Source organism: Pelodiscus sinensis, unplaced genomic scaffold, assembly GCF_049634645.1.
Source record: "Pelodiscus sinensis isolate JC-2024 unplaced genomic scaffold, ASM4963464v1 ctg35, whole genome shotgun sequence".
NCBI lineage: Eukaryota > Metazoa > Chordata > Testudines > Trionychidae > Pelodiscus > Pelodiscus sinensis.
In genome coordinates, this window is record NW_027465908.1 from 7,832,061 (window position 1) to 7,857,321 (window position 25,261).

Below are 25,261 nucleotides of genomic sequence, written 5' to 3' on the forward strand. Positions count from 1 at the left end.
CAGGATGGGGGGGGTCCATTCTCCCTTGCCCAGAGGGGACAAGAACAGCCAAATAGAACAGCAAAGCAGCCAGACTGGGCCATGCCAGTTGTCCAACTAGCCCAGGATCCTGTCTCACAACAGCAGCCAATTTCATTGTCCGGAGGGAATCCTCAGGACAGACAGTTATTAAGTGATCCCTCCATTCTCAGCTTCAGGTATACACCAGCTCAGGACACTTGCCCTGTCCATCCTGGTTAAATGCCATTGATTGACCTTTCCTCCATTAAATTATCCAGTTCTTTTTTGGACCTTCTTGTAGATTTCACCTTCACAACATCCTCTGGCAAGGAGTTCCACTGGGTGCAAAAATGCTTCCTCTTTAACTCGGTTACTTACCAGTTTCATTCTGTCACCCTGGTTCTTAAGTAGGCGAAACAATAATTTCTTATTTGCTTTCTTCACCCCTGTCATCATTACATAAACCCCTGTCCTGTCTCCCCTTGCTTGTCCTTGTCCCAAGCTGAGAAGAAGAAGTTCCATGAACTCCTGGGAGATGCTTTCCAAAGAAGAGGCATTTCCAGCAGAGAAGATGGCCAAGCCCAATCCCCTACACAAAGCCCCAGGAAATACCAATGGAGATTGGGAAAGCTCCCTCTTGGGCAGCGCTACGGAATGGATCCGGCTGGCCATCGGGCTGACTAACCCATCAACAGACGAGTCCCCGTGAGACTTCTCAGCCCAAGAGCAGAGACTATGGGGTCTCCCACTCCCAGCCCAGTGGCAGAGGGGCAGCGCCCTGAGGAGGCGGGTCCTGAGGTGGAGGAGACCTTTGAAGGGAACAGAGACAAGGGAGACATGAGGTGAGAGGAAGGGGAACAAGTCGCCTCTTCTCAAGGGAGACGTGGTGGGAAACTGCCGGTTCCGGTGCAAGCCGAGCTCCAAGGGCTGGTTCCTGCCCCGGTGGCTCCTTGCAGGGCCTGGCTTGAGATGCACCAAGAAATGCCATGTGTGGCCAGGAGAGAGGGTGGGGAGAACGGAAGGTGTTGGAGCAAGCTGGGGCTGCCGGGTCTTGGGGGATCTGGGCATCAGGGGGAACCTTACCTGGTTTTGTGTCCCCTTGCAGCAGAGGCTACAGATGTCCCAGAGGCTGGAGGTGCTGCCATTGGCCTTGGGCTATGTGGCTGCAATGCCCTCATCTCTGCCAAGTACCACTGAGGAGCCTCAACCCCAACGCCGCCTCCTCCCATCTCAGCCTAACCTGCCCAGCTGTCTCCTCTGTGCTCCTGACAATCAGCACACACATACCACCCTGCACTGGGGGCAGGCCCTGGAACAGCCTTGTGGGTACCAAAGGGAGTGGCAATAGGAGAAGATTTTTTGTTTCTGCCTGGCTTTGAGTCAGTGACTTTCTGCCCATTAAGCAAACGTGAAAGCCACGACACCACAGAAACAGCCATAAGTGCACCTTCTCCTGTACTTCAATGTAGATAAATATTCTGTTACTGAGGGTCTGTCTGCACTTGATTAGGCCTTGGAGAGAGGAATGCAAATGTAGACATCCAAAGTTGCAAATGAAGTGGGGATTTAAATATCCCGTGTTTCATTTGCATAATCGCAGACCGGCGCTATTGCGAAATAGCGCTATTGCAAGAGAAAAAATGGGGGTATTCCGAGGGAAAATCCTTCCCTCAAAATAACCCTTACTCCTCAAAACATGAGGTTTCTAAGGAGTAAAGAGTCTAAAGAGTTCAGGTGCCTTCAATGGAACGTTTGGAGCCCTGCGCTGGGACCGTTCACAGCCGCTCTGTGCACAGGCCCCAGCGCCTGGAGGGACACACCCATGGCTCCAGTGAGATTCAGGACTTTACCCTCCACCCTGCTAGATTTATTCCCCTCGTTCTGTGGGAGGGAAAGGCTAGATCAGGGGTCTGGGGGGTGCCTGGCTCCAGGGGAGGGTTAGAGCCAGGAACTGGGTGTTCAAACTTCTGACATCTTTCCTTCCCTGTGGGTGGGCCGTGGGTGTATTGGTCAGTTTTGGGGCTTCCAGTCTCTGCCCTGTGAGGATTGTGGGAGTTGGTGTTTGGTGGGGCGGGCGGGGAAAGGAAGGGATTCTGGGAAGCAGGATTCCTGGGTTTCTTTTCTAGCCAGGCCACCTCTCCCCCCAGGTGCCTTTAACTCCATGTTGTTTACTTGTATTTCAGTAAATATCGTATGGGCAGTTTTGTTTGATTTGTTAACATTGTGAAGCCAATTTCTGCTGAGATGTGTTTTAGTAGTTAAATTCCTGGACTGCCCTTGCTCATTAAAAGTGCTGTCATATGGTTGGAAATGGGGAAAATATTGCATTTTATTAACATCATCAGAACTGACTTACATAGGGCCTGTGTGTTGTGTAATCTTGCCTTAATCTTTGTATTCATGCCCATCAGTGTGAAAGAAGATATTTGCATATATAGACAACTGTGGATAATTCCCTGTAATATTATTACTCTCATATAACTTTGTATTAAGATCGTCTCCTTTTAGATATATCTCTAAGTGTTCTTATAGAATCTCTGTAACATTTCTCCTATAACTTTGTATTAAGAGAAACTTTCCTTTTTAAGAAAAAAATGTCTTTTGAGCTCTCCCCTTTCCTTTATTGCCCTGTTGAAATGAATGAGGTGTGAATGGAGAATGAAAGGGGGGCACCTCCAGCAGCAGTTGCAAGGGTGGCAAAGGTCTGGAAGCCAGACCCAAGACAATACCTGTGCAGTGAGCTCATTAAGAAGACTGGACATACAGACTCCTTGGGAGTCAAGCAGCAAGGGCCTGCCCTTGGAAGAACTCTCTCTGAAGCAGCATTAGGAAAGGCGAGGTGATGACTACTTGGCTGCATGAGAGGGATAAATAGGAGGGATAAGAGGGAAGATCCTTTCTTGGATTGAGAACTGGTTAAAAGACAGGAAACAAAGGGTAGGAATAAATGGTAAATTTTCAGATTGGAGAGGGGTAACTAGTGGTGTCGCCCAAGGGTCAGTCCTGGGACCAATCCTTTTCAACTTATTCATAAATGATCTGGAGAAAGGGGTAAGCAGTGAGGTGGTAAAGTTTGCAGATGATACCAAACTGTTTAGGATGGTCAAGACAGAAGCAGACTGTGAGGGATTCCAAGAAGATCTCACCAAACTGAGTGATTGGGCAACAAAATGGCAAATGAAATTTCAAGTGGATAAGTGTAAAGTAATGCACATCGGGAAAAATAACCCCAACTATACGTACAGTATGATGGGGGCTCATTTGGCTACAACAAATCAGGAAAGATCTTGGAGTTATCGTGGACAGTTCTCTGAAAACTTCCACGCAGTGTGCAGCGGTGGTCAAAAAGGCAAATAGGATGCTAGGAATTATTAGGAACGGGATAGAAAATAAGACCCAGAATATCTTACTGCCCCTGTATAAAACTATGGTACACCCACATCTTGAATACTGTGTACAGATGTGGTCTCTTCACCTCAAAAAAGATATTTTGGCCTTGGAAAGGGTTCAGAAAAGGGCAACTAAAATGATTAGGGGTTTGGAACAGGTCCCATATGAGGAGAGGTTAAAGCGACTGGGACTTTTCAGTTTAGAAAAGAGGAGACTGAGGGGGGATATGATAGAGGTCTATAAAATCATGAGTGGTGTGGAGAGGGCAGACAAAGAAAAGTTATTTATTAGTTCCCTAAATAGCAGAACTAGAGGATACCAAATGAAATTAATGGGTAGCAGGTTTAAAACTAATAAAAGAAAGTTCTTCTTCACACAGCGTGTAGTCAACCTGTGGAACTCCTTGCCAGAGGAGGCTGTGAAGGCTAGGACTATAATAGAGTTTAAAGAGAAGCTAGATAATTTCATGGAGGTTAGGTTCATAAAAGGCTATTAGCCAGGGGATAAAATGGTGTCCCTGGCCTCTGTTTGTCAGAGGCTGGAGAGGGATGGCAGGAGACTAATTGCTTGATCGTTGTCTTCGGTCCACCCTCTCTGGGGCACCGGTGCTGGCCACTGTCGGCAGACAGGCTGCTGGGCTAGAAGGACCTTTGGTCTGACCCAGTACGGCTGTTCTTATGTTCTTATGAGGAGTCTTGCAGAGGGACCCTGAGTTTTCGTCTTGTCAATATGGGAACATTGATTCTGTTGGGCAGAATCGGTTCTACCTCTCTCACCCTCCCCCCCCCATCTAACTCACTTGGCCAGTGCAGTAAGGGGGAGAAGCTTTTGGTAACAACAAGACAGAGTGTGCTTGTGTGTGTGTGTGTGTGTGAGTGCATGAGTGTGATGTGTCATATGATAAATATTGATTAATCTATGTATGGTCAATAAATGTGGCATGTTGCCTTATCCCCTTGAAAAAGATCCTGGTGCTTTTTTAAAGCATAATACAACCACACTTAAGTTGTGGCATGTGCTGTGAGTATCATTGTGGCTTCTGTTTGAGCAGAACAGAGGATTGCAGGCGGGGGGCGGAATTCGTATATTTTGGGAAAGGGTCCTGAGTCCTGGCTCCCAGCCAGGGGCAGCAGGAAAGGGGCCGGCCCCGCGAGCAGGTGGGAGAAGATGGGAGTGAATCCTGCTTCCTCTCATGCACAGGGGCAGCACTTTTCCAGTGGAGCTAATTCTGACCCACCTGCAACCTGCCTCCAGTGCTCCTGCCACTGCCTGGCCCAGGAGGGCTGGTGTCCAGCAGCTCTCTGCCCCAACATGGCTGGCTTTTGGGAAGAGCAAGTAGGAATTTGGGGAGGGAGGGGAGGGTCTGGACCCTCTTAGCCCCCTGGGTGGCTCTGCCAGTAAAAAGCAGAATGAGACTTGCACCCATCACTGGAGAATACAGGTATCAATCCCACCACCTCTCGCATGCAAAGCAAGCGCTCTACCACTTGAGCTAATTCCCCTTCCACATTAGAAATGCTCTTCTTGGAGGCTCTTCCCTTCTCCACAGGGATGTCTGACCTCTAGGTCAGTCAGTCGTGGGAAAGGAGAAGGCTCAAAAAAGGCCTCAAGGGCAGATCTCAAGGAGACTCCCTGCAGCAAAGCCATGGGGGGCGGGGGAGTCTCTGATCTGACCCCTGCCCTGCAGCCTGTCCCACCTGGCCATTGTCATGGACTCTCTGTGAGGTCATCGCCTCCCAACCTCCATTAGCCAATAAGCTGAGGGGCTGCAAAAGGCCCTTGTGATGTCACTGCCACACCCACCCCTGCCCTCCAGGGCTAATGTCCTGCCCCAGGCAGCCCCTTTGCATGGCTGAGCTGCTCCCAGGGGTGAAAGTGACACATTTCTCACAGGGACTGTTCTATTGGGCACCACCCCTTGGGCCGGGGGAGGTTCAAGGCAGAAACAAGGGGGGTTCAGTAAAGCTACATGTGAATGGATCCATCTAGCAACCCCTGCCAGCCACACACACAGGGGGAGGGACTTTAGTCAAGGAAGCAGCAACTCTCAAGAAGGGCTGGAAGTGAAGGGAGTTAATCAGATGGATGTCCATCATGGCAGGAACAGAATCCTGGACTCACCCAATCAGGCCGGTGCCCAGTAACCCCAGACAGACGTGCACATCCGCACGCTGGCAGCAGCTGTTGTGGGACTCTGCAAATCCACCACTAGACCTGAGTCCCCACATGCCCGGCAGCCCAAGGGAGGGCTCTGGGGTCTCAAGCAGAACAGAGTCTGAGGCAGGGGTGGAGGGTCTCAGCAAACCGGGCTCTCAGAGCACAAAGGGAGTTTGGGGGCTCGTTGCTGGGCCGTGGGGTGAAGCAGCAAACCAGCCCCCTGCTGTGGGGCCTGTTAGTGTTGCTGAATCTGGGCCCTTGTGTCTGGACAATGGCAAACAAAAGGTCTGGGGGCCACACAGAGACCCCGCTGGGCTGAGCAGGAAGTGGCTGGGATTGCGCTGTGTCTTTGCCTGTGGGCTTGTCTGTCTGCAGCCTGGAAACCTCCTGGCTCCTCAGACCACTGGTCAGAATAACAGAATTCCTGTGTAGACGCTCCCATTGTTATTGCAGTGTAATGGCCGTTATTCCCACGGAACACTGCTGGGTAGATGCAGCCTCAGAGAAATGCTGAGCGAGGGCTCCTGCAATGTCATGGTAGAGAGGGAAATGAGGTCACTTCTCTAGATACAAAATGGAGGATGTGTCAGGAGTGGGATTTGAACCCACGTCTTCATTCAGAGACCAGAACACCCAACTGAGGGAAGAACAGAACCTTGAATCTGGCACCTTAGACCACTCAGCCATCCTGACTCCCATGCAAACAATTTCAACTGCAGTTTTCATACATGTGTGAGTTGCTCAGGGAGGCCAAAGGAGCCCATCAATTTCCACACCTAACAGCCGCTCTACAGCACAGCTGGGTTTATCCACACTCAGCCTCACCTACCGTTGTGGGGTGTTTTGCAGGGAGCTGACAAGAAGCGGAAGAGGGGAAACCGCTGGCCGGCAGAACTGAGGCTTGGGATTCTCCTGTGCCAGGGAGTCTGAGTCTGTGTCAGTGCCCTTGGGGATCCTGAGTTGTGCGGCTCCTGGGTTTGTTGGCTCCAGACCAGGGGTGTCTCTTCTGCAGGGCTGTGCTTGTTCCTGGGGCTAACGCTTATCCCTGTGACACACCGGCTGTGTCTAGACTGGCAAGTTTTTCCGCAAAATCATCTGATTTTGCGGAAAAACTTGCCAGCTGTCTACACTGGCTGTTTGAATTTCCGGAAAAGCACTGACGATCTCATGTAAGATCGTCAGTGCTTTTCCGGAAATACTATGCTGCTCCTGTTCAGGCAAAAGTCTTTTTCCGAAAGAGTTTTGCGCAAAAGGGCCAGTGTAGACAGCACAGCACAAAAAAGCCCCGATTGCGAAAATGGCGATAGGGGCTTTTTTGCAGAAAACCACGTCTAGATTGGCCATGGACGCTTTTCTGCAAAAAGTTGTTTTGCAGAAAAGCATCCTGCCAATCTAGACATGCTTTTCCGAAAATGCTTTTAACGGAAAAGTTTTCTGTTAAAAGCATTTTCGGAAAATCATGCCAGTGTAGACGTAGCCACTTTCTGCAGGGACCCTTCCTCTTTGTGCCACAGTACGTGTCTGGGATGTGGGAGTGAGGAACCTGCCTCAAGGAGACATGTGCCCCCCCCCCCCCCAGTGTTCTGCTTGAGACTCTGGAGCCAGCTAAGCCACGGTGCCCCCCTCACATACAGGTGTAAAATTGTTCTACTTTAAGGTTCCAGACAACACCTTTGACTCCCAACATGCAGCCATTTCCCTCCAGCCTTCCTGCCCTGGTGGTGTCTGGCTCCCTGGGCACAGAAAGCTACAGCTCCGTGGGCAGGGAGCTTTGGCATCCTTGCCCATGGGATGCCGTTGCAGGAAGGGCTGCTCAGCAGGGATGGGGTTCACCTGTGGAGGAAGGGAAGAGTATTTGGGTGCAGACTGGCTAACCTAGTGAGGAGGCTTTAAACTAGGTTTGATGGGGGCAGGTGACCAAAGCCCACAGGTGAGATGGGCCAGAAATGGGAGAGATCACAGGCTGTAACTGCAGAGATAAAGGAGCGACGCGGGACCACTGGGAAGAAAACTCTAATCTGTGTCTTAGATGCTGGTTTAGACACACAGGAATGATGGGTAATAAGCAGGAAGAAGTTGGTATCACAGGGACTCGGTGGGATAATACATGACTGGAATATTGGCACAGAAGGGTACAGCTTGCTCGGGAAGGATTGGCAGGGAAAAAGGAGTTTCCTCAGCTATGAAATCATGCACACACTGGGACTGAGGTGGAGAAGGACACAGGAGACAGTCTTGTCAGGAGCCTCTGAGTGAAGTTGCAAGGGGTTTCTAATCAAACTCCTTAACCAATTGGCCATCACTACTGTGGGAGACCGATCTCCTGTACTTGTATGTGAACAAAAATTTTGTTACTTACTCTTTGGCCAACTCAGTTTGTGCAGGGCAAAGGAAGGGTGTGTCTAGACTACCTAGTTTTGTCGACAAAAGTGGACTTTTGTCGACAAAACAATACCAGCGTCTACACTACCGCGGAGTTCTGTCGACATAACGTTGACAGAACTCCGCGGTTTTGTCGACGCTGGTATACCTCATTTTACGAGGCAAAACACCTTCTGTCGACAGAGTTCTGTCGACAGAAGGTGTTATTGCCTGTAACGTTGCGTCCAGACTACGGAGTTCTGTCGACAAAGCGGCTTGCTTTGTCGACAGCACTCCATGTGTCTGGACACAAATTGTCGACGGAAGTTTTGTCGACAGTATCTGTCGACAAAACTTCCGTCAACAAAACGCGGTAGTCTAGACGTACCCGAATTCTCTCTTAACTCTGTGCCCTCAGGAAAGGACCAACCTGCAGGAGGCCAGGCCCCCACCTGGGTCTCCAACCCAAACCCTGAGAGCCAGGGGTTTACAATCCAGACAATCAATGTTTGCTGCACTTCTCCCTCCCCTTAGTGATGCTAAAGCTCAAGGCCAACTCCCCAGGCCAAGCAGCTGGGGGAGATGTGCATGTTAGAGCCTCTGCCCGCTGAGCTGTAGCCTTCTGTGCCCAGGGAGCCAGAGACCACCAGGGCTGGAGGAAAATGGGGAATGGCTGCACTTTGGGAGGCAAAGGTGTTGTCTGGGACCATAGAGTAGAACAGTTTCAGCAGACTTCCTGAGGAGGGCACCATGGCTTAGCTGGCTAAAGCACCTGCCTAGTAAACAGGAGATCCTGGGTTCAGCTCCCAGTGGTGCCTTGTGGTGGACTCTGTTTACTTTTTCCTATGTCTTTCTGGCCTGTGACACTCCAGCACTGGGGCACTTGAATCCTTCAGCCAGATTCAGACCAGACTGGTCGGAGTCTCTCGCGCTCATCGAGGGGAATTCTGCACTTGCTGCTTTGGGAGCCAGGGTCACATTGCAGAGCTCCCCCAGGGATGTCCCTCGGTGCCACCAGCCAGCACCAGCTGCTCTCCCTGCCCTCAGCAATGTGGCTGCATTTTATACTTCCCCTTCAGTGACAACTGCCCATTCCCCGCCAGTCCCAGCCCCTGTGGGACCCGCTCCTTTCCCCAGGAGCAACGTGAGCACCAGTGCGGCTCCCTGCTGAGGCTGCGGCTGTGGGAGACAAGCCCCTGGCTTTGGGTGGGAGACGAGATGTCAAGGTATTGAGTTTCGCCCATGGCTAGTGTGGGGTGACCCACACTCTGGGGGCAGCTGGAGGTGCCTCCTGAGAGCTGATTCTCAGCCCTTCCTGTGTTTCTGGATCCTTCCAACAGCTCGAATCTGCCATCTAAAAGTCGAGGAATGTGTATTTGGAAGAGGGAATTTCTGTCATTTTAGTGCCAGTACTGTGGCCTAATGGACAATGCATTGGTGTCCTAATGACAGGATTGTGGGTTCAAGTCCCATCTGAGGTGGTAGTTGTGATGTTTCCTAGTAGGTGCAAGTCTCTTTGGCTTCCTTCTTGCCATGTTATCTGTGAGATTTTTGAACAGTAGACAAGTGTCCCCTGGAACTGCCATTTCCCCCCAGACAGGACCCCTCAGTAGCTAACACTGGTGTTAGGCGCAGATAGGAGGAGAGTGTTTCTGAAAAGCTGAGGTATGTAAAGTGAGGTCACTTGCAGAGATGCAGTCGCTGGCTTCTCTGTATGCACCTTGGCACCTGTTACCCATCGGTACCTGCCACCTCTCACCCCCCTGCCAGCACCCAGATAAAAGGCCAGTGCACAGGGAGCACTGTTCTCGGCACGAGTTCTTGCTCAAGAGCACATCCACGCTGCCATGCAGTTTGGTCCAAGAGAGTGAAATAGTTCAGTGGTTTGAGCCTTGGCCTGTTAAACCCAGGGTTATGAGTTTAATCTTTGAAAGGGCCATTTAGAGACATCTGAGACAAATCTGTCAGGGATGGCTCTTAGCCCTGCCATGAGCGTGGGGACTGGACTAGATGACCTCTTGAAGTTCCTTTCAGCTCTATGAAATGGTGTATCTCCTTATAAAGAGCATCTGTGAACACTCTCTTGTGCAAGAAAGCTCTAATGGCTGTTTTAGGTACAAGAAATCCCTCTTGCCTGTGCACACTGCCTTCTTGTGCAAGAAGCCCTCTTTTCCAATGGTTTACTGCACATTTTCTTGCACATGAATGCACATGCAGGGTAAACACTCCGCTAGTTTTTGCATAAGTACAGCCATTCTTGTGCAAAAAGCCTGCAGCATAGACAGAGCTGTGCAGTGTGAAAAAGATCTCACAACAACAAGCTCAAACCAGCAGGTCCCACTGAGACTTGAACTCAGATTGCAGGATTCAAAGTCCTGAGTGCTGCCCCTTACACCATGGGACCTACCCAGTGACCTCTTCATGGGCATTGGGGACACTCAGTTTTCAGGCTGGCCTCTGCACTCCTGGCTTTCCTCCTGCTGCTTCATCCCTCTGGCTTCAACTAAACGGCACATTTCTTTTGGAATAAGCTGGTCTCGAATAGTGATTCCAAAATAGTTTATTTCGAACAAGCATGTCTACACTGCAGGGAAACCTCAGAATAGTCCGAGGCAGGCTCCCCAGCATAGACGAGCTGTCTCAGAAGAATAAGTTAGTATGTCCACAAGAAGGGGCTAGTTCAAACTAGCAGCAGTGGCACAGCTACACAGGCCTTATTTTGAAATAGCTAATTTGGAACAGGCATTATTCTTTGTAGAATGAGGTTTGCAGAAGTCGGAATAAGCCGTCTGTTACTTCAGAATTATTTCAAAATGACGGAATTGCTGTGTAGACTCTTGCATTGTTATTGTGGAATAACGGCCATTGTTCCAAAAGAACTTTTGTGTGTGGACAGAACCTGCACAGCCCAAGAAATGTGATTGGCAGCTCCTCCCCACCATTGTTTTGTCAATTGCAGTGCAAGGTTCTGAAGACATGGACCCAAGGCAACCACCTTGGTTGCCTTCTGCTAAGGCCAGGCTGGAGGGAAAAGACTCACTCCTTCCAGCTGGAGTTGAACCAGCGACCTAAGGATCACTTGGCAAGCACACACTACAGTCCTCCGCTCTGCCAGCTGAGCTATCGAAGGGTGCTTGATAAATGCTGGTTTGTCCAGGTTATTCCTACTGCAAGTCTCAGGGCAAGGGCTCCCCGAAGTAGATGGCATTGCTGATGAGGGGCAGAGGAGCACAGGTGCTATCACAGGTACTTCACATGCAGACAGACCCCCTGAGTGAAACCTGAGCTAGATCCATCCATGTCACAGCAAAAGGAAGAAAGTTGGGTTCTTCTCATGTGTGTTCTTTGTTCCAGAGTCTCTAGGGGTGTGGAAGGGTCAGGTCCACAAAAAAACAAATCAATTGAATGAACCTTGGTCTAGAAACCTTCTATCTTTGGCCTGGAAAGGTCATCTGTAACAATGTGGTTTCTCTGTAACCCTATTGGAAGGCCTGTCGCTATTCAGCAGGTCTAAACTAAAGCCTTCTTCTGCAGCCAGACTCAAGAGCAGCAGCAATTAGCTGTAAAGCCTGGAGTCACATACTCACATTCCAGCTAAATGACACTGAAATAGTGTCAGACTAGGCTGTGAGAAGGGGATCCTGTCCTAATGGCACCCACTGGTACCAGATAAGAAACAGATCTCAAGATGGGTAGAGAAAACTTAGTTAAACACCGTTTTGTCTGGCAAGAAACTGCTTATCAATAGTTGTGGTTGTGCAATGGGCATTCTATGATTCTTGTCCTCCCTTTCCCATTGTTTGTCTGTGCGGTTGCTGTCTGGTTTGGATCTGTTTCTGTCTGCTGTATAATTAATTTTGCTGGATGTAAATCAACTAAGGTGGTGGAGTATGATTGGTTCGGTAAATCACAATAGTATCTTATGACTGGTTAGTAAAATTATGCTTAAAATAATTGGTTAAGATATTGCTAATCAGGACTCAATTTTCACTATATAAACTGGGGTCCAAGAAGAACCAGCAAGAAGAACTCGCCTGTGAAAGAGCCTTCGACCAGAGCTTCCAGGACACCTCTTCACAACAAGGTACCCAACCCCTGAGACCCCCAGCTCAGAGTAGAACATGCCTGTCCCATCAGAGAGGACACTTCAAGAGCCTGTATTTCTATAGGGCTTTGAACTAAGGAGCTGCTGTATGTTAAATAAACACAGTGATGGCTACACCACAGAGGCTTTTCTTTCCTGAATTTAAACTTGGGAAAATATTCATGAACAGTTTCACAAAGCTGCCTGAGGAGGACACTGTTGCTTAGCTGGTTAAAGCCCCTGCCTAAGTTAAACAGGCGATCCTGGGTTAGACTCCCAGTGGTGCCTTTTGGGAGCCTTTGATCATATTTTCCTGTGTACTTCTGGGACACAGAAGAGGCCTCCCATGGAACCGCTGGTTCAGAAAAAGGCTGATTGGAGAGGAGAGTTGGAAAGAGTGAAGTGGCAGCAGCTCTGTGATGGGGACAAGCTGGGGCATTTCCCTGCATGCATAAAAACCATCACTGCCGGCCCGGACTGGGACAGTGTGTCGGCATCGACATCCCTCCTGCCTGGAGCATCCCACCTGGGAAAAACTGAAACTGCGTCAGGAGATAAGGGGTCAGGGTCCCCCCCGGCAGAAGCTATAGGGAATGGGCTACCTCTACTTCGCCCCTGTAGGAAATACTGGACCAGGGGTCCCTCCACCCCTCCTCAGCAGGAGCTATGGGGTCAGGAGACCCTCCACCCCCTCAGCAAGAGCCCACGGGTGCCCCCCCACACACACAGGTGCACCCGCCTTCTATATTGGTGCTCAGGACAAAACTCGCTCTGCTCCTGGAACAGGAACTAGCAGCAAGGCCCCTCCCTGGCAGCGCCATGTCTTCACAGCCTGGGGATTTTCTGTCAGTTTGCCAGAGCAAATAATTAGCCCCTCCCCTCTCTGGAGCCTCCCATCCTCAGGCCCTGCTCTGTCTGATTCCTGGGCCTGATAGGAGAGTAGGCCCCTTGCCTCTCACTTAGGGTACCTGAGGTTTTAAGCAAACCCTCTCCCCCCCCCCTTACCATCTGCACCTAACATCAGCCTCAGAATTTGCTAAGAAGGGGTCTGGAGAGCAGGAGATGATGACTATGAAGCCTCTTTTTCTCACTCACAAACAGAACCTGAGCCCTTACTGAAAGAGTCAGGAAACTCTCACCCCAGGTGGAACTCAAACCCACAATCTCTGGCTTAGAAGGCCAATGCCTGGTCCATTAGCCCACTGGGGAACACAGGGAATGCTGCCAGAGACAGAAATTCACCCTTCTAAGGGTACGTCTAGACGCCAGGGTTTTGTCGACAGAAGTTTTGTCGACAGATACTGTCAACAAAGCTTCTGTCGACAAAGAACGTCTAGACACATTCAGTTCTGTCGACAAAGCAAGTTGCTTTGTCGACAAAACCCTGTAGTCTAGACACAACCCTACATGCAATAACACCTTCTGTCGACAGAATTCTGTCGACAAAAGGTGTTATGCCTCATAAAATAAGGTTTACCAGCGTCGACAAAACTGCTGAGTTCTGTCGACGTTATGTAGACAGAACTCAGCGGTAGTGTAGACGCAGGTATAGTTTTGTCGACAAAAGTCCACTTTTGCGACAAAAGAGCCATTCTTGAGCAAGAAGCCTGCAGTGTAGACGTAGCCCCTGGGTGCCCAGAGAGGGGCTGTCTAGTCACAGTCTGGCGCAGCGCGCGCTCTGCAATGGGAAGACGTCCACGGAGCAGGCAGATGGCAGCGGCACACGGCTCTGGTGGGCCCAGCATCCAGAGGAGCGTTTCCGATATGAGTGTTTACTGACAGTGTCCGTCTCTGGTCTGATTTCACAGTGTGGTGAGACACTGGCACCCACAGCAGCATGGATGGGGTGGCTGGAGGGAGTGGCTGGCGGGCGGCCGGTAGGAGCAGTGGCAAGTGGCCAACGGAGAGGGTGAGCCTCATTTGCATTTCTAATGAGCCACCATTGTTGTGGAAGAGGCTCTTGGCCAGAAGGTGCAGGGGACAATCAGCAGGCGGAGGGTTATTTTTTCTCCTCCCTGGGCTGATGTGGCTAGAACTGAGGAGAAGAAAATCCTCTTCCCTTCTCCTCAGAAGATGGAAATTGCAGTTTGCAGGATTCAGAGCCCTGAGTGCTGCCCCTTACACCATGGGACCTGCGGTGTGAAAGTGCAGTGGGCACTTCGACTCTCAGCTCTCAGGCTGGCCTCTGCTCTCCTGGCTCCCTCCAGCTGCTTCATCTCCCAGGACTCCCTGTGAGAAATGTGTCACTTTCACCCCTGGGAGCAGCTCAGCCATGCAAAGGGGCTGCCTGGGGCAGGGGTGGGTGTGGCAGTGACATCACAAGGGCCTTTTGCAGCCCCTCAGCTTATTGGCTAAAGGAGGTTGGGAGGTGGTGACCTCACAGAGAGTCCATGACAGTGGCCAGGTGGGACAGGCTGCAGGGCAGGGGACATCTCAGAGCCCCTCTATGGCTTTGCTGCAGGGAGTCTCCTTGAGAGTTGCCCTTGAGGCCTTTTCGGAGCCTTCTCCTTTCCCACGACTAACTGACCTAGATGACAGACGTCGCTGTGGAGAAGGGAAGAGCCTCCAAGAAGGCTTCTGTAAATGCAGCAGGGGAATTAGCTCAAGTGGTAGAGTGCTTGCTTAGCATGCGAGAGGCAGTGGGATCGATGCCCACATTCTCCAACTACAGCTCATCTCTTATCCCTTATTTTCACTGTCAGGAGCTCAGTGGCCCCCTCCCTCTTCCTACCTGCTCTCCCAAAAGAGACAGACCTGGCTCCCCTTTCTTTACCACCAGCAATTGCCGTGCTGCAAAGCAGAGAGTGGAGATATCAGGCTCTGTGGTGCAATGAAAAGCATGTTGGACTTTTAAGCTGCAACAAAATACAGGACTATGTAGCACTTTAAAGACTCACAAGATGGTTTATTAGATGATGAGCTTTCATGGGCTGGACCCACTTCCTCAGATCAAATAGTGGAAGAAAATTGTCACCACCATATATAGCAAAGGATACGATTAAAAAAACCGAACACATAAGAAAAGGACAAATCAAATTTCAGAACAGAATGTGGATGCGGGGGGGAAGGTAAATGTCTGTGAGCTAATGATATTAGAGGTGATAATTGGGGAAGCTATCTTTGTAATGGGTAAGATAACTAGAGTCTTTGTTAGGACCCTGCCGTAAAGAGTCGAATTTTAGCATGAATAACAGTTCAGAGGATTCCCTTGAAAGTGTAGTTTTAAAAGGCTTTTGAAGCAGGATGCAGGTAATTAAGCCATTGAGATAATGTCCTTTCTGGTTGAAATGGCAAGAAACTGGTTTTTTTCTGTATTTTGTTTCAGCTACCCTAGACTAACATGGCTACTTTTCTATCACTATTTTAAGCTGCAGTGATTCATGTGAGCCCAGCTAGACTTTCAAAGTTTGTGGGTTCAAGTCCCACGAGTGTCACTTTAGCTGCTTTCTCATTTCCAGAGCGCAGCTTTTACAGAACACGCAATCCTTAGGGTGAAACTGGGGTGGGCTTGAGTTCAGACAGTTCCCAGCAGACCCCAGTGAGGATGGAGGGAAGGGCTGGTTCTTGCGGTTGGGGCTGGGAGTTGTTCTGAAAGGCTTCAGGTGCCGTTAGATCATTTTGTCCCTCCCTGTCTCCTACCAGTGCTGAGCAACACTCAGGCTATGTCTGCTCTTCTGGGAAAAGCTACGCAAATTTCAAAACCCAATTTGTGCAGCTTTTTCTTCTGCTTTTTTTTTTGGAAGAGGCTTTTCGGACATTTGGCCTGTTACACTGGGCAAGTCACACAAGGGAGGCAGCAGGCAGAGCCAGCCCAATGTACCAGCCTCCCAGGGCGGGGAGGCCAAGGCACAAGCAGCTGCTTGGCCTAATTTATCTGGCTTCCCCAGGTTGGCACCCAGGGGCATTATCAGCTGACGTTACCCCCCCCCTCTGTCACATGAGCGTTGGGCTCATCAACAGGATGGTCAGCAGCAGCTGCAGTTACCTGGGCACCGCAATAAGAGAGGACCCTGTGTTCCTGCCTGGCTTTGAACCAGGAACCTTTTGCGTGTTAGGCAAACATGATAACCACTACACCCCAGAAACACATTTCAAGAGATGGAACTTGTCTGACTGTTCTGTTTCTAGCTCTTTCTAACACCCTGGTCTGGAGGGGAGGGGGATGCTCCTTGTGAACACTCCACCTCTTGTTCTCAGCGAAGCACCTAATTTCCTCACCAGCCCCTTGAGATTTGTAGCTCAAAGCTGGAGCTGCTGTGGCAGGAGGTGAAGCTACAGAAGCTGACGGGGGACAATCAGCGGGCGGAGGGTTATTTTTTCTCCCCCTTGGGCTGATGTGGCTAGAACTGAGGAGAAGAAAATCCTCTTCCCTTCTCCTCAGAAGATGGAAATTGCAGTTGGTTCTACTAAAGCTGGACCCCAGGACTAGACTTTTTCTTTCTAAAACCCTGTTGAAAACTAAGAGCCAATTGCTCACAGGCTGAGAATGTGAGTCAAGGAAGGGCACCGCCCAGCATGGGGCTTGAACCCATGACCCTGAGATTAAGAGTCTCATGCTCTACCAACTGAGCTAGCCAGGCTGCCTGCAAAAAAGTTCCTAATATCCCATCTCAGGGTAACAGGAGCCAAGTGTTCTCCACTGCCTGACTCAAGGCTCTTTCTTGCCCCTAATGTGGGGTTCTGGTCTGTGGAGAGGTTTGAACTCGAATCCCACTCCCGACACACCCACTTCTTTCCCCACAAGGAACGGCCCCATTTCCATCTCTCCAGGGACTGGTCCGTTCTCTGCAAAATGCTCAGCCTGTTTCATTTTCTGCAGGAACGAGTGGGATCCATGCGCCCTGTTCCCCAGTGAGAGGTGTGTGTCCTCTTCCCCCCTTTCCACAGACACAGCAGCCAGGGGGCTATGAGCCTCCAGAGGCCCCTTCCTACTTGGCCTCCCACAAAGCTGGGGTGAAAAGCTGCTAGACCCAGCCCTCCTGGGGCAGGCCATGGCAGAGGTAGCAGCATTCACTCCCATCTTCTCCTGCCTGTGCCCTGGTATCCCCCAGGTGTCCATGTTGTTCACTTACCTCTGGGCTTTGGGCACCTGCCCCATCAAACCTAGTTTAAAGCCTCCTCACTAGGTTAGCCAGTCTGCACCCAAATACTCTTCCCTTCCTCGACAGGTGAACCCCAGTGCTGCTGAGCAGCCCTTCCTGCAACAGCATCCCATGGGCAAGGAAGCCAAAGTCCCCTGCCCACTGAGCTGTAGCTCTCTGTGCCCAGGGGGCCAGAAACCGCCTGGGCTCGATGGCTGGAGGGAAGTGGGGAACGGCTGCATTTTGGGAGTCAAAAGTGTTGTCTGGAAACATTGAGCCATTTTAAAGACACTTTGGAGGAGGGCACCATGGCTTAGCTGACTAAAGCACTTGCCTCATAAACAGGAGATCGTGGGTTCAAGTCCCAGTGGTACCTTGTTGTAACCTTTGCTCACATTTACTTATGCCCTTCTGGGACACAGAAGAGGCCTCTCCTGGCCACCCATGGAACTGCTGGTTCAGGAAAAGGCTGATTGGGGAGGGGTATTGGGAAGAAGGAAACCACAAGCATGGAGCCCCTGCAGAGGCTGCTGGCACTGGCAAGGCAGGGCTCTGACTGCAATTGCTGGGACAAGACAGCCAGCACCACACACCCTTGTGATTCCCTCAGGGGGTCAGGTCAGGGCCTAGAGAGAGCAACCTCTGCAGCTCCTGCAGCCATAGAGAGTCAGGGTCTGTGGGCATCAGGTGCTTCTCACTGGGCAATGAAATTGGCTGCTGTCATGAGACAGGATCCTGGGCTAGTTTGGCATGAAGCCTTTTCCTCTCCAGCTGAGAGACACAAAGGGCCCAGCAGCCCCTTCTCTCAGCTGTGCGTGGGGGCAGGGCGAGCAGGGAATCTGCCTGAGGCTTCTTGCTGCCATGTTGGGTGGCTTCATGGGCTGGATCCAGCCCGCTGGCCTGTATTGCCTAGGCCTGGCTTAGAGGGACCCTTGGCTCTGGCTGTGGGGGAGGGGCGCTGTGGAAAGGCCAGTCTGGCCTTCCTGGGCAGGGCATGACGACATGCGGCCAAACATCCTGGACACAGAATTACAGGCCACACAGGACTCTTTTCACAGCCAAAGTAGCTCAGTGGGGAGAGTATTAGACTGAAGATCTAAAGGTCCCTGGTTCAGTTCCAGGCTTTGGCATGCTCCAATAGGGGCTAATTACTTCAAGTTGATGGTTTTGCTTAGAGCTGTTATCACAACCTGCACTGCAGGAGAAAAGGGGAGATGAGCTGCATCTTGGGGCTCTTCCTGCTTTCTCTTGGCCCTGGGTCTCTATCCTGCCACAGGGCAAATACAAGGGCTAAATTTGGGGGGAAGCAGGTGACACCACAAAAGACACTCCCTGTTGGCAGTGCTGGAACATGGCACCACATGAGAATGTTGCTAGCACCCATGTCTCCCCCCCTTAGGACCACTAGAGACGTCCAGCAGCTCTGTCCTTGCACCCTGGAGTTGTCTGTCTGGGCCATGCACTCACACACACTGGCCCCTCCCTTTCTAGGGCAGGGCTCCTGCTGTTCCTTGCTTTACTCAACCTGGGAGTTGGGCTTATCCCAAGCAGCAGGGGCTGTGTTTACCTGGGGAGCCACAAATAGGAGCAGAACCCCCTGTTCCCACTTTTTGCTTGGCTTTGAACCAGGAGCCTTTTGCACATTAAGCAAACACGATAACCACCACCCCACAGAAAGATGCTTGTCAGTTTTTTTCTGTACATAAACTTGGACAAATATTCTGTTACTAATTCTTTGCCCAAGGCAGAGCAAGAGCAGGGAACAAGACCCCCCCCCCCCCCCCCCAATACTTCTCTAGACCCTTTGCTCCCAACACAGGGGGGGGGAGGGCTATGTGCCTCAGGAGGAGTGACCCACATCATATCCCCAACATTTCTGCCCTTCATGGATGGACCTTTGGGGGCAGGCCCAGACGCTCCATCCTCTCACTCAACTCCTATCACACACTGGAGCAGGGCAGCCCCCAGGGGTAGGGCTGAGCTATGGGGTGCTGGGCAAGGGACAGAGGCTGCAGGAGCTGAGCGTTTCCCTAGAGACCAGGGACCCATAAGGAGGCACCATGCTCTATGTCTCTCTCGGAAGGCGCAGAAAGGGATTGACTGGGGACAGGGAGAGTGGCCCAAGGGTTGTGCAGCTTGTTGCCCTGGTTAGGGTGTGGCCAGAACACAGGCCTCGCTGTGAGCAGGATTTGAACCTGCGCAGGGAAACCCTATTGGATTTCTAGTCCAACACCTTAACCACTCGGCCACCACAGCTGTGAAGTCAGCAGTGCTCCAAGATCAGGGACAGTGGTAAATAATCCCAGTGCCCAGGCCTGACCTCACCCACCCCAAAGAATTCACACAGCAAAAATGGCTCCAGAACAGGGCAAGCTTGGGGCCTCATTGCTGGGCCATGGGGTGAAGCATTAAACCAGCCCCCTCCTGTGGGGCCTGTGAGTGTTGCTGTCCCTGCTGTGCAGACAGGGCCATGGAGACAGGGAGAGGTTCACTGAATGGGCCAAGGTCACCCAGCGAGTTAGAGCCCAGCTCTGCCCCCAGCTCCCTGCCCCACCCACCGACGTGCTGACTCCCTCGCTGCCAGGGGGATGTTTGCATTGGCCTCTTTTGTTTTCTTTTCTGCTGGGAGACATTGGGACAGTTGGCCAGGGCGTCCCGCAGTTGCCATCTCCCTCTGTGCAGGGGCTGTCCAGAGCCCCGACTAGCAAACGCTGACACTGCTGTTAGGTCCAGACCAGAGGGGAGTGTTTAAGGGTTATTTCGGAAGAAGGGTTTTCTCCCAAAATAACTACATCTAAACGGTGTTTTTTATTTCATAATAAAGTATTTCGAAATAGCGCCCAGATACGATTATGCAAATAGAGCGCGGGATATTTAAATCCCGGTTTCATTTACAATTTCGAATGTCTCCATTTGCATCCCTCTCCTGAAGGAGACTGCAAGTGTCGACATGTCCTGGGTGTTGCAACCTCCCAGCACTCACCTGATGTTCCCTCCCCGCTGCCTGAAGACGTTTGGGAGTCCTCCTGCATCCCCTGGAGCTGCAGGTCATCAGCGTTGTCATCCTGAAGCTGCGGCCGCTGCTTCCCAGGTGTCTCCATCCCAGACTCCACAACTCTCCCTGGAGACAGAGGCTCCCCACACCCCGGGATTCGGTCCAAATCCTCACAGTATGCACAGTGCTGCGGTGCTTCCCCAGAGCGGGACCTGCCCTCCCGGGCCCTCACATACCCCTCCCGCAATTCGTTGACCTTGGGTCTGACTTGGTCTAGGATGCAGGAGGGGGGAGGTGGCCTTTCTCTGCAAGGCCATCAGCCATTGGGCCACATGTTAGATAATTTCATGGAGGTTAGGTCCATAAAAGCTATTAGCCAGGGGATAAAATGGTGTCCCTGGCCTCTGTTTGTCAGAGGCTGCAGACTGATGGCAGGAGACAAATCGCTTGATCGTTGCCTTCAGTCCACCCCCTCCGGGGCACCTGGTGCTGGCCACTGTCGGCAGACAGGACACTGGGCTAGACGGACCTTTGGTCTGACCCAGTACGGCCGTTCTTATGTTTTTATGTTTATAAATGTCTGCATTCGTCCTCCTGGACTGCCGGGCCTGCAGAGACTCCCCCTCGGATCACAGCTCCAAGAGGGTCTTTATCTCTGGCCCAGACACTGACAGTGCCCAGTGTTTCTGCCCCTTGCTTGGTCCTGTGATGTGTCCCTGAAGGGGTCTCTGGGGGTTGTGCCTGTGACATGGCTCTCCGGGAGGCAGACGTGCTCGATCTTAGGCAAAGGACCCAGAAACAACACTTTACGGCAAAAAACACAAGGACGCTCTTGGTCCGCATCCCTGGGCTACAAAGAGTATCCAGAAGTCACTTCCCCACCTCTCCCTTGGCTGCTCTAGAGCTTAGCCCAAAGGCCGATAAACTCTACTCTCCCACCCAACAACCTCTGGGACTCCTCTCCCACCCGGCTCCTCACACCACGGAGAGCGCAGGGCAGCCACTAGCCCAGCGTCACCACTTCTGGTCTTTGCCTAATGGCCAAGAAGTTCTGCTTTCCCCAAACCACACAGGCACCCTCTCGCCTCTGGCCAGCCTCATGGCAGACGTGGGCTTCCCTCACTAATTTTCCTAAAAGCTTTCCAGGCAGGCATTGGTGGTATAGCAGTGAACAAAACTGCCTTTGAAGCAGTTCACCTGGGTTTGATTCGCAGCCAATGCAGTGTAAAGAAGGAGCATGAAAGCTTCTTGCTGAGCCCTTATTTGAACCCTGCAAAAACAGGCACAAATGGGTCCTGCAGCTGCCTCTCACGGCTTTTCATCCTCTCCGAGAGCATGCACAGTCATGCAGGGATTCCCTCACATACCCCTGCCGCAATTCCTTGACCTTGTCTCTGACTTGGTCTAGGATGCGGGGGTAGGAGGGAGGTGGCCTTTCTTTGCAAGACCATTGGCCATTTGGCCAAAAATGTCCACATTCCTCCGCATGGACTGCAGAGACCTGGGCATTATTAGCATGAAGCTCTAAATAGCTGAGCCAACAGGCCCATAGCAGGCAGCTAAAGGAGGGGGGCAGGGGTAGAGCAGTCACCACAGCAAACATATCTGTGGCCAGCACAAGGCTTGAACCCATGACCTTGGTATTACTAGCTCCACGCACTAACCAACTGAGCTAGCCAGGCAAGGAAAACATAGCTCACAAATAGCCCTTTCAGAAAGGTGCGTCCGGCAGCTGAAGGGACGTCTCTGCAGCTGCCAATGGCTCTTCTCTGACAGGGCCACTAGCGACTCACTGTGATGTGGGCTGGCTAGTCCAGCTGGTTTGAGGTTTGGTCAAGGTGGCTGGTGGTCTCTCTTGTGCGCTGCTGAGGAGAAAAACGCCCTGAGCAGGACCATAAAGACCAATTTAAAAGAGAATTTAGAGGGGGGCACCAAGGGGGCAAGAGTCAGAGCCTGGCAGCTTCTGGGACACAGGAGAGGCCTCCCCTGGCCACCCATGGAACTGCTGGTTCAGGAAAAGGCTGATTGGGGAGGAGTGTTGGGAAGAAGGAAACCACAAGCCTGGAGCAGGTGCAGAGGCTGCTGTGACTGGCACTGGCAAGGCAGGGCTCTTGCTGCAATTGCTGGGACAGGAGAGCCAGCGCCACATGCCCTTGTGATTCCCTGGGGGTGTCCGTGCTCAGAGATCCTGTGAGTGCAACCTCTGCAGGTTCTGCAGCCATGGAGAGTGAGGGTCTGTGGGCATCAGGTGCTTCTCACTTGTGGTTTCCTTCTTCCCAAGAAGAAGCCTGTGGGACAGGCTGCAGGGCTGGGGCATCTCAGAGACCCCCATGGCCTGGCTGCCTGGAATCTCCTTTGTGAGGTTTCCCCTTGAGGGCAGAAGGGATTGAGGGTCCCAGCTGGGAGTGTCTCTGTGGAGATTTCCCCTTTCCCCAGGCTGCAGTGGGAGGGGTTGGGGCAGGCAGGGTTACAGGAGGGGCTGGCACTGAACTTCTGGGAAAAGCAAGAGGAAGGACTACAAACGCAGATGGGATTTGAACCCATGCATGCAGAGCACAATGGATTAACAGTCCATCGCCTTAACCACTCGGCCACCTCATCTGAGCTGCTTGAGTTTGTTTCAAACTACCCAAAGCCAACACTGCAGGGAACCTTTGTGCCACTCGCTGGCTGGCCAGGGACACCCAGGGCTGGAAGGTTTTCCCTTTTCACAATGTTCCCTGGGCTGCTGTACAAAGCTCAGTGCTGGTAACAAACCCAAACAGCCCTTGGCTACATCTACCCTGCAGGCTATTACAGAAGATCTGTTTTGTGCAGGAGTTCTTGCACAAAATGTCTTGTGCAAGATCACATCCACATTGCCATGTGCTTTTGCACAAGAATGTCCCTGGCAGTGTGCACACTGTCTTGGGCAAGAAAACTCTGATGGCCATTTTAGCCATAGGGGTTTCTTGCACAAAAAAAGCCTGTTGCCCGTTCATACTACCTTCTTGTGCAAGAGTTCTTGCACAAGAGGGTTTATTCCTCATGGGGAGAGGAATAACTCTTGTGCAAGAAGCCCTCTCTTCCTACGTTTTGCCGTAAATTTACTTGCACAAGAACGCACGTGCAGTGTAGATGCTCCTAAAGTCTTTGCGCAAGAACGTCCATTCTTGAGCAGGAAGCCTGCAGTGTGGATGTAGCCCCTGGGTGCCCAGAGACAGGCTGTCTAGTCACAGTCTGGCTCGGCGCGCACTCTGCAATGGGAAGACGTCCACGGAGCAGGCAGATGGCAGCGGCACACGGCTCTGGTGGGCCCAGCATCCAGAGGAGCGTTTCCGATACAAGTGTTTATTGACAGTGTCCGTCTCCGTTCTGATTTCACAATGTGGTGAGACACTGGCACCCACAGTAGCATGGATGGGGTGGCTGGAGGGAGTGGCTGGCAGGCGGCCGGTAGGAGCAGTGGCAAGTGGGCCTCATTTGCATATTTAATGAGCCACCATTGTTGTGGAAGAGGCTCTTGTGCTAGGGTACGTCTAGACTACATGCCTCTGTCATCAGAGGCATGTAGATTAGACTACCTGACATAGGAAAATGAAGCAGCGATTTAAATAATTTAAATATGCCTCCTGGGATGAGGTTTACCTGGGAGGTCGACAAATGCCTTTGCTGTCAACCCCCGCGCATCCAGACTACCGCGCTGTGTTGACAAACATCTGATTGGCACAGTGCGGCAGCCATTTAAATTTAAATGAAGCTGCGAGTATTTAAATCGCCGCTTCATTTTCCTATGTCGGGTAGCCTAATCTACATGTCTCTGGCGACAGAGGCATGTAGTCTAGACGTACCTCCAGAAAGAGCATCTACACAGCCTCTTCTTGTGCAAGAAAAACCCTCTTGCGCAATGCTGCTACACTTAGCTTCATTTGCATATTTCTGGCACAAGAACCCACCAGTGTAGACATAGCCCAATTGTTTTCACTGTCAGGGAGCTCAGTGGCCCCTCCCTCTTCCTACTTGCTCTCCCAAAAAAGACAGATCTGGCTCATAGAATCATACAGCTGGAAGAGACCTCAGCAGGTCTACCCCCCTGCTCTAGGCAGGACCAATCCCAACTAAATCAACCCGGCCAGGGGCTTGTCAAGCCGAGACTTAAACACCTCTAGGGATGGAGACTCCACTGCTTTCCTAGGTAACCCATTCCAATGCTTCACTACCCTCCTAGTGAAATAGTTTTTCCTAATATCCAACCTGGACCTCTTCCACCACAACTTGAGACCATTGCTCCTTGTTCTGCCATCCGTCACTACTGAGAACAGCCTTTTTTTCTCCCCCAGCAAGTGCCATGCTGAAAAGCAGATATTGGAGACAGGAAAGCCAGTAAAACATGAGGGTTTGTGGCATGATGAAAGGTGTGTTGGCCTTCTAAGCTGTGGTGCTCAGTGTGAGCCAGGTCAGTTATTCAAAGGTTATGGGTTCAAATCTCACCAGAGTCACCTTAGCTACTCCTCATTTCCAGGGCAGCTTTTACAGAATGGGTAATCCTTAGGCTGACACAAGGATGGGCTTTAGTGCAGACAGTTCCCAGCAACCCCCAGCAAGGGCTGTTCTGAAAAGCTGCAGGTACCCCCAGACTGTTTTGTCCCTCCATGTCTTCTACCAGTGCAGTGCAAAACTCAAGCTATGTCTACACTACACTGTTCTTCTGAAAAAGCTAGGCAAATTGTGAACCCCAATTTGCATAGCTTTTTCTGCTTCTTTTTTTGGAAGAAGCTGTGGCCTATTTACACTGGACCAAATGTGGGAAAAAACTTTTTTTGTAACATCCCTTCTTCATAAAATGAGGTTCACAGAGACACCAAAAAGGCATGTCTGCTCTTCCGAAAAAAATTCGGAAGAGCAGATGTGTTCTCTGGACTAAAGCGTTGTCTCTGTAGTGTAGACAGAGCCTTAATGTAGTATCTTATTTCAAGTTTAGGGTGCAGTGTAGATAGAGGATTGACATATGATACACAATTTGAGCTACAGAAGTTGTCATTTTGAGCTTATTTCAAAAACGCTTTGGTATTTACACAGCACCACATTTCAACATAACCTGCTATTCTGAAATATCCCTTCCTCCTCATGGAATGAGGTTTACAGGGACATTGGACTAGGGAGCCCATTGTATTTCAAAATAAGGGGGCACTGTTAAGATGCAGGATAGATATT

At 51.2% G+C, this 25,261-nt stretch overlaps 8 non-coding genes across 8 annotated transcripts; 2 read left to right on the top strand and 6 right to left on the bottom strand.

Moving 5' to 3' along the window:
• Positions 1-6,131: 6,131 nt before the first annotated feature.
• Positions 6,132-6,240, bottom strand: TRNAL-CAA (transfer RNA leucine (anticodon CAA)). Its single transcript has 2 exons — positions 6,203-6,240; positions 6,132-6,177 (listed from the first exon to the last, which is right to left on the bottom strand). It is a non-coding gene; the product is annotated as a tRNA-Leu (tRNA).
• Positions 6,241-8,652: 2,412 nt separating this feature from the next.
• Positions 8,653-8,726, top strand: TRNAT-AGU (transfer RNA threonine (anticodon AGU)). The gene has a single exon. It is a non-coding gene; the product is annotated as a tRNA-Thr (tRNA).
• Positions 8,727-10,240: 1,514 nt separating this feature from the next.
• On the bottom strand, positions 10,241-10,312 carry TRNAQ-UUG (transfer RNA glutamine (anticodon UUG)). The gene has a single exon. It is a non-coding gene; the product is annotated as a tRNA-Gln (tRNA).
• Positions 10,313-10,948: 636 nt separating this feature from the next.
• On the bottom strand, positions 10,949-11,038 carry TRNAY-GUA (transfer RNA tyrosine (anticodon GUA)). The gene is given in 2 exon segments: positions 10,949-10,984; positions 11,002-11,038. It is a non-coding gene; the product is annotated as a tRNA-Tyr (tRNA).
• A 4,967-nt stretch (positions 11,039-16,005) lies between these two features.
• Positions 16,006-16,078, bottom strand: TRNAV-AAC (transfer RNA valine (anticodon AAC)). Its single transcript has one exon. It is a non-coding gene; the product is annotated as a tRNA-Val (tRNA).
• A 421-nt stretch (positions 16,079-16,499) lies between these two features.
• TRNAK-CUU (transfer RNA lysine (anticodon CUU)) lies at positions 16,500-16,572 on the bottom strand. Its single transcript has one exon. It is a non-coding gene; the product is annotated as a tRNA-Lys (tRNA).
• Positions 16,573-18,130: 1,558 nt separating this feature from the next.
• On the top strand, positions 18,131-18,203 carry TRNAF-GAA (transfer RNA phenylalanine (anticodon GAA)). Its single transcript has one exon. It is a non-coding gene; the product is annotated as a tRNA-Phe (tRNA).
• A 1,044-nt stretch (positions 18,204-19,247) lies between these two features.
• TRNAS-AGA (transfer RNA serine (anticodon AGA)) lies at positions 19,248-19,329 on the bottom strand. Its single transcript has one exon. It is a non-coding gene; the product is annotated as a tRNA-Ser (tRNA).
• Between the last annotated feature and the right edge of the window lie 5,932 nt (positions 19,330-25,261).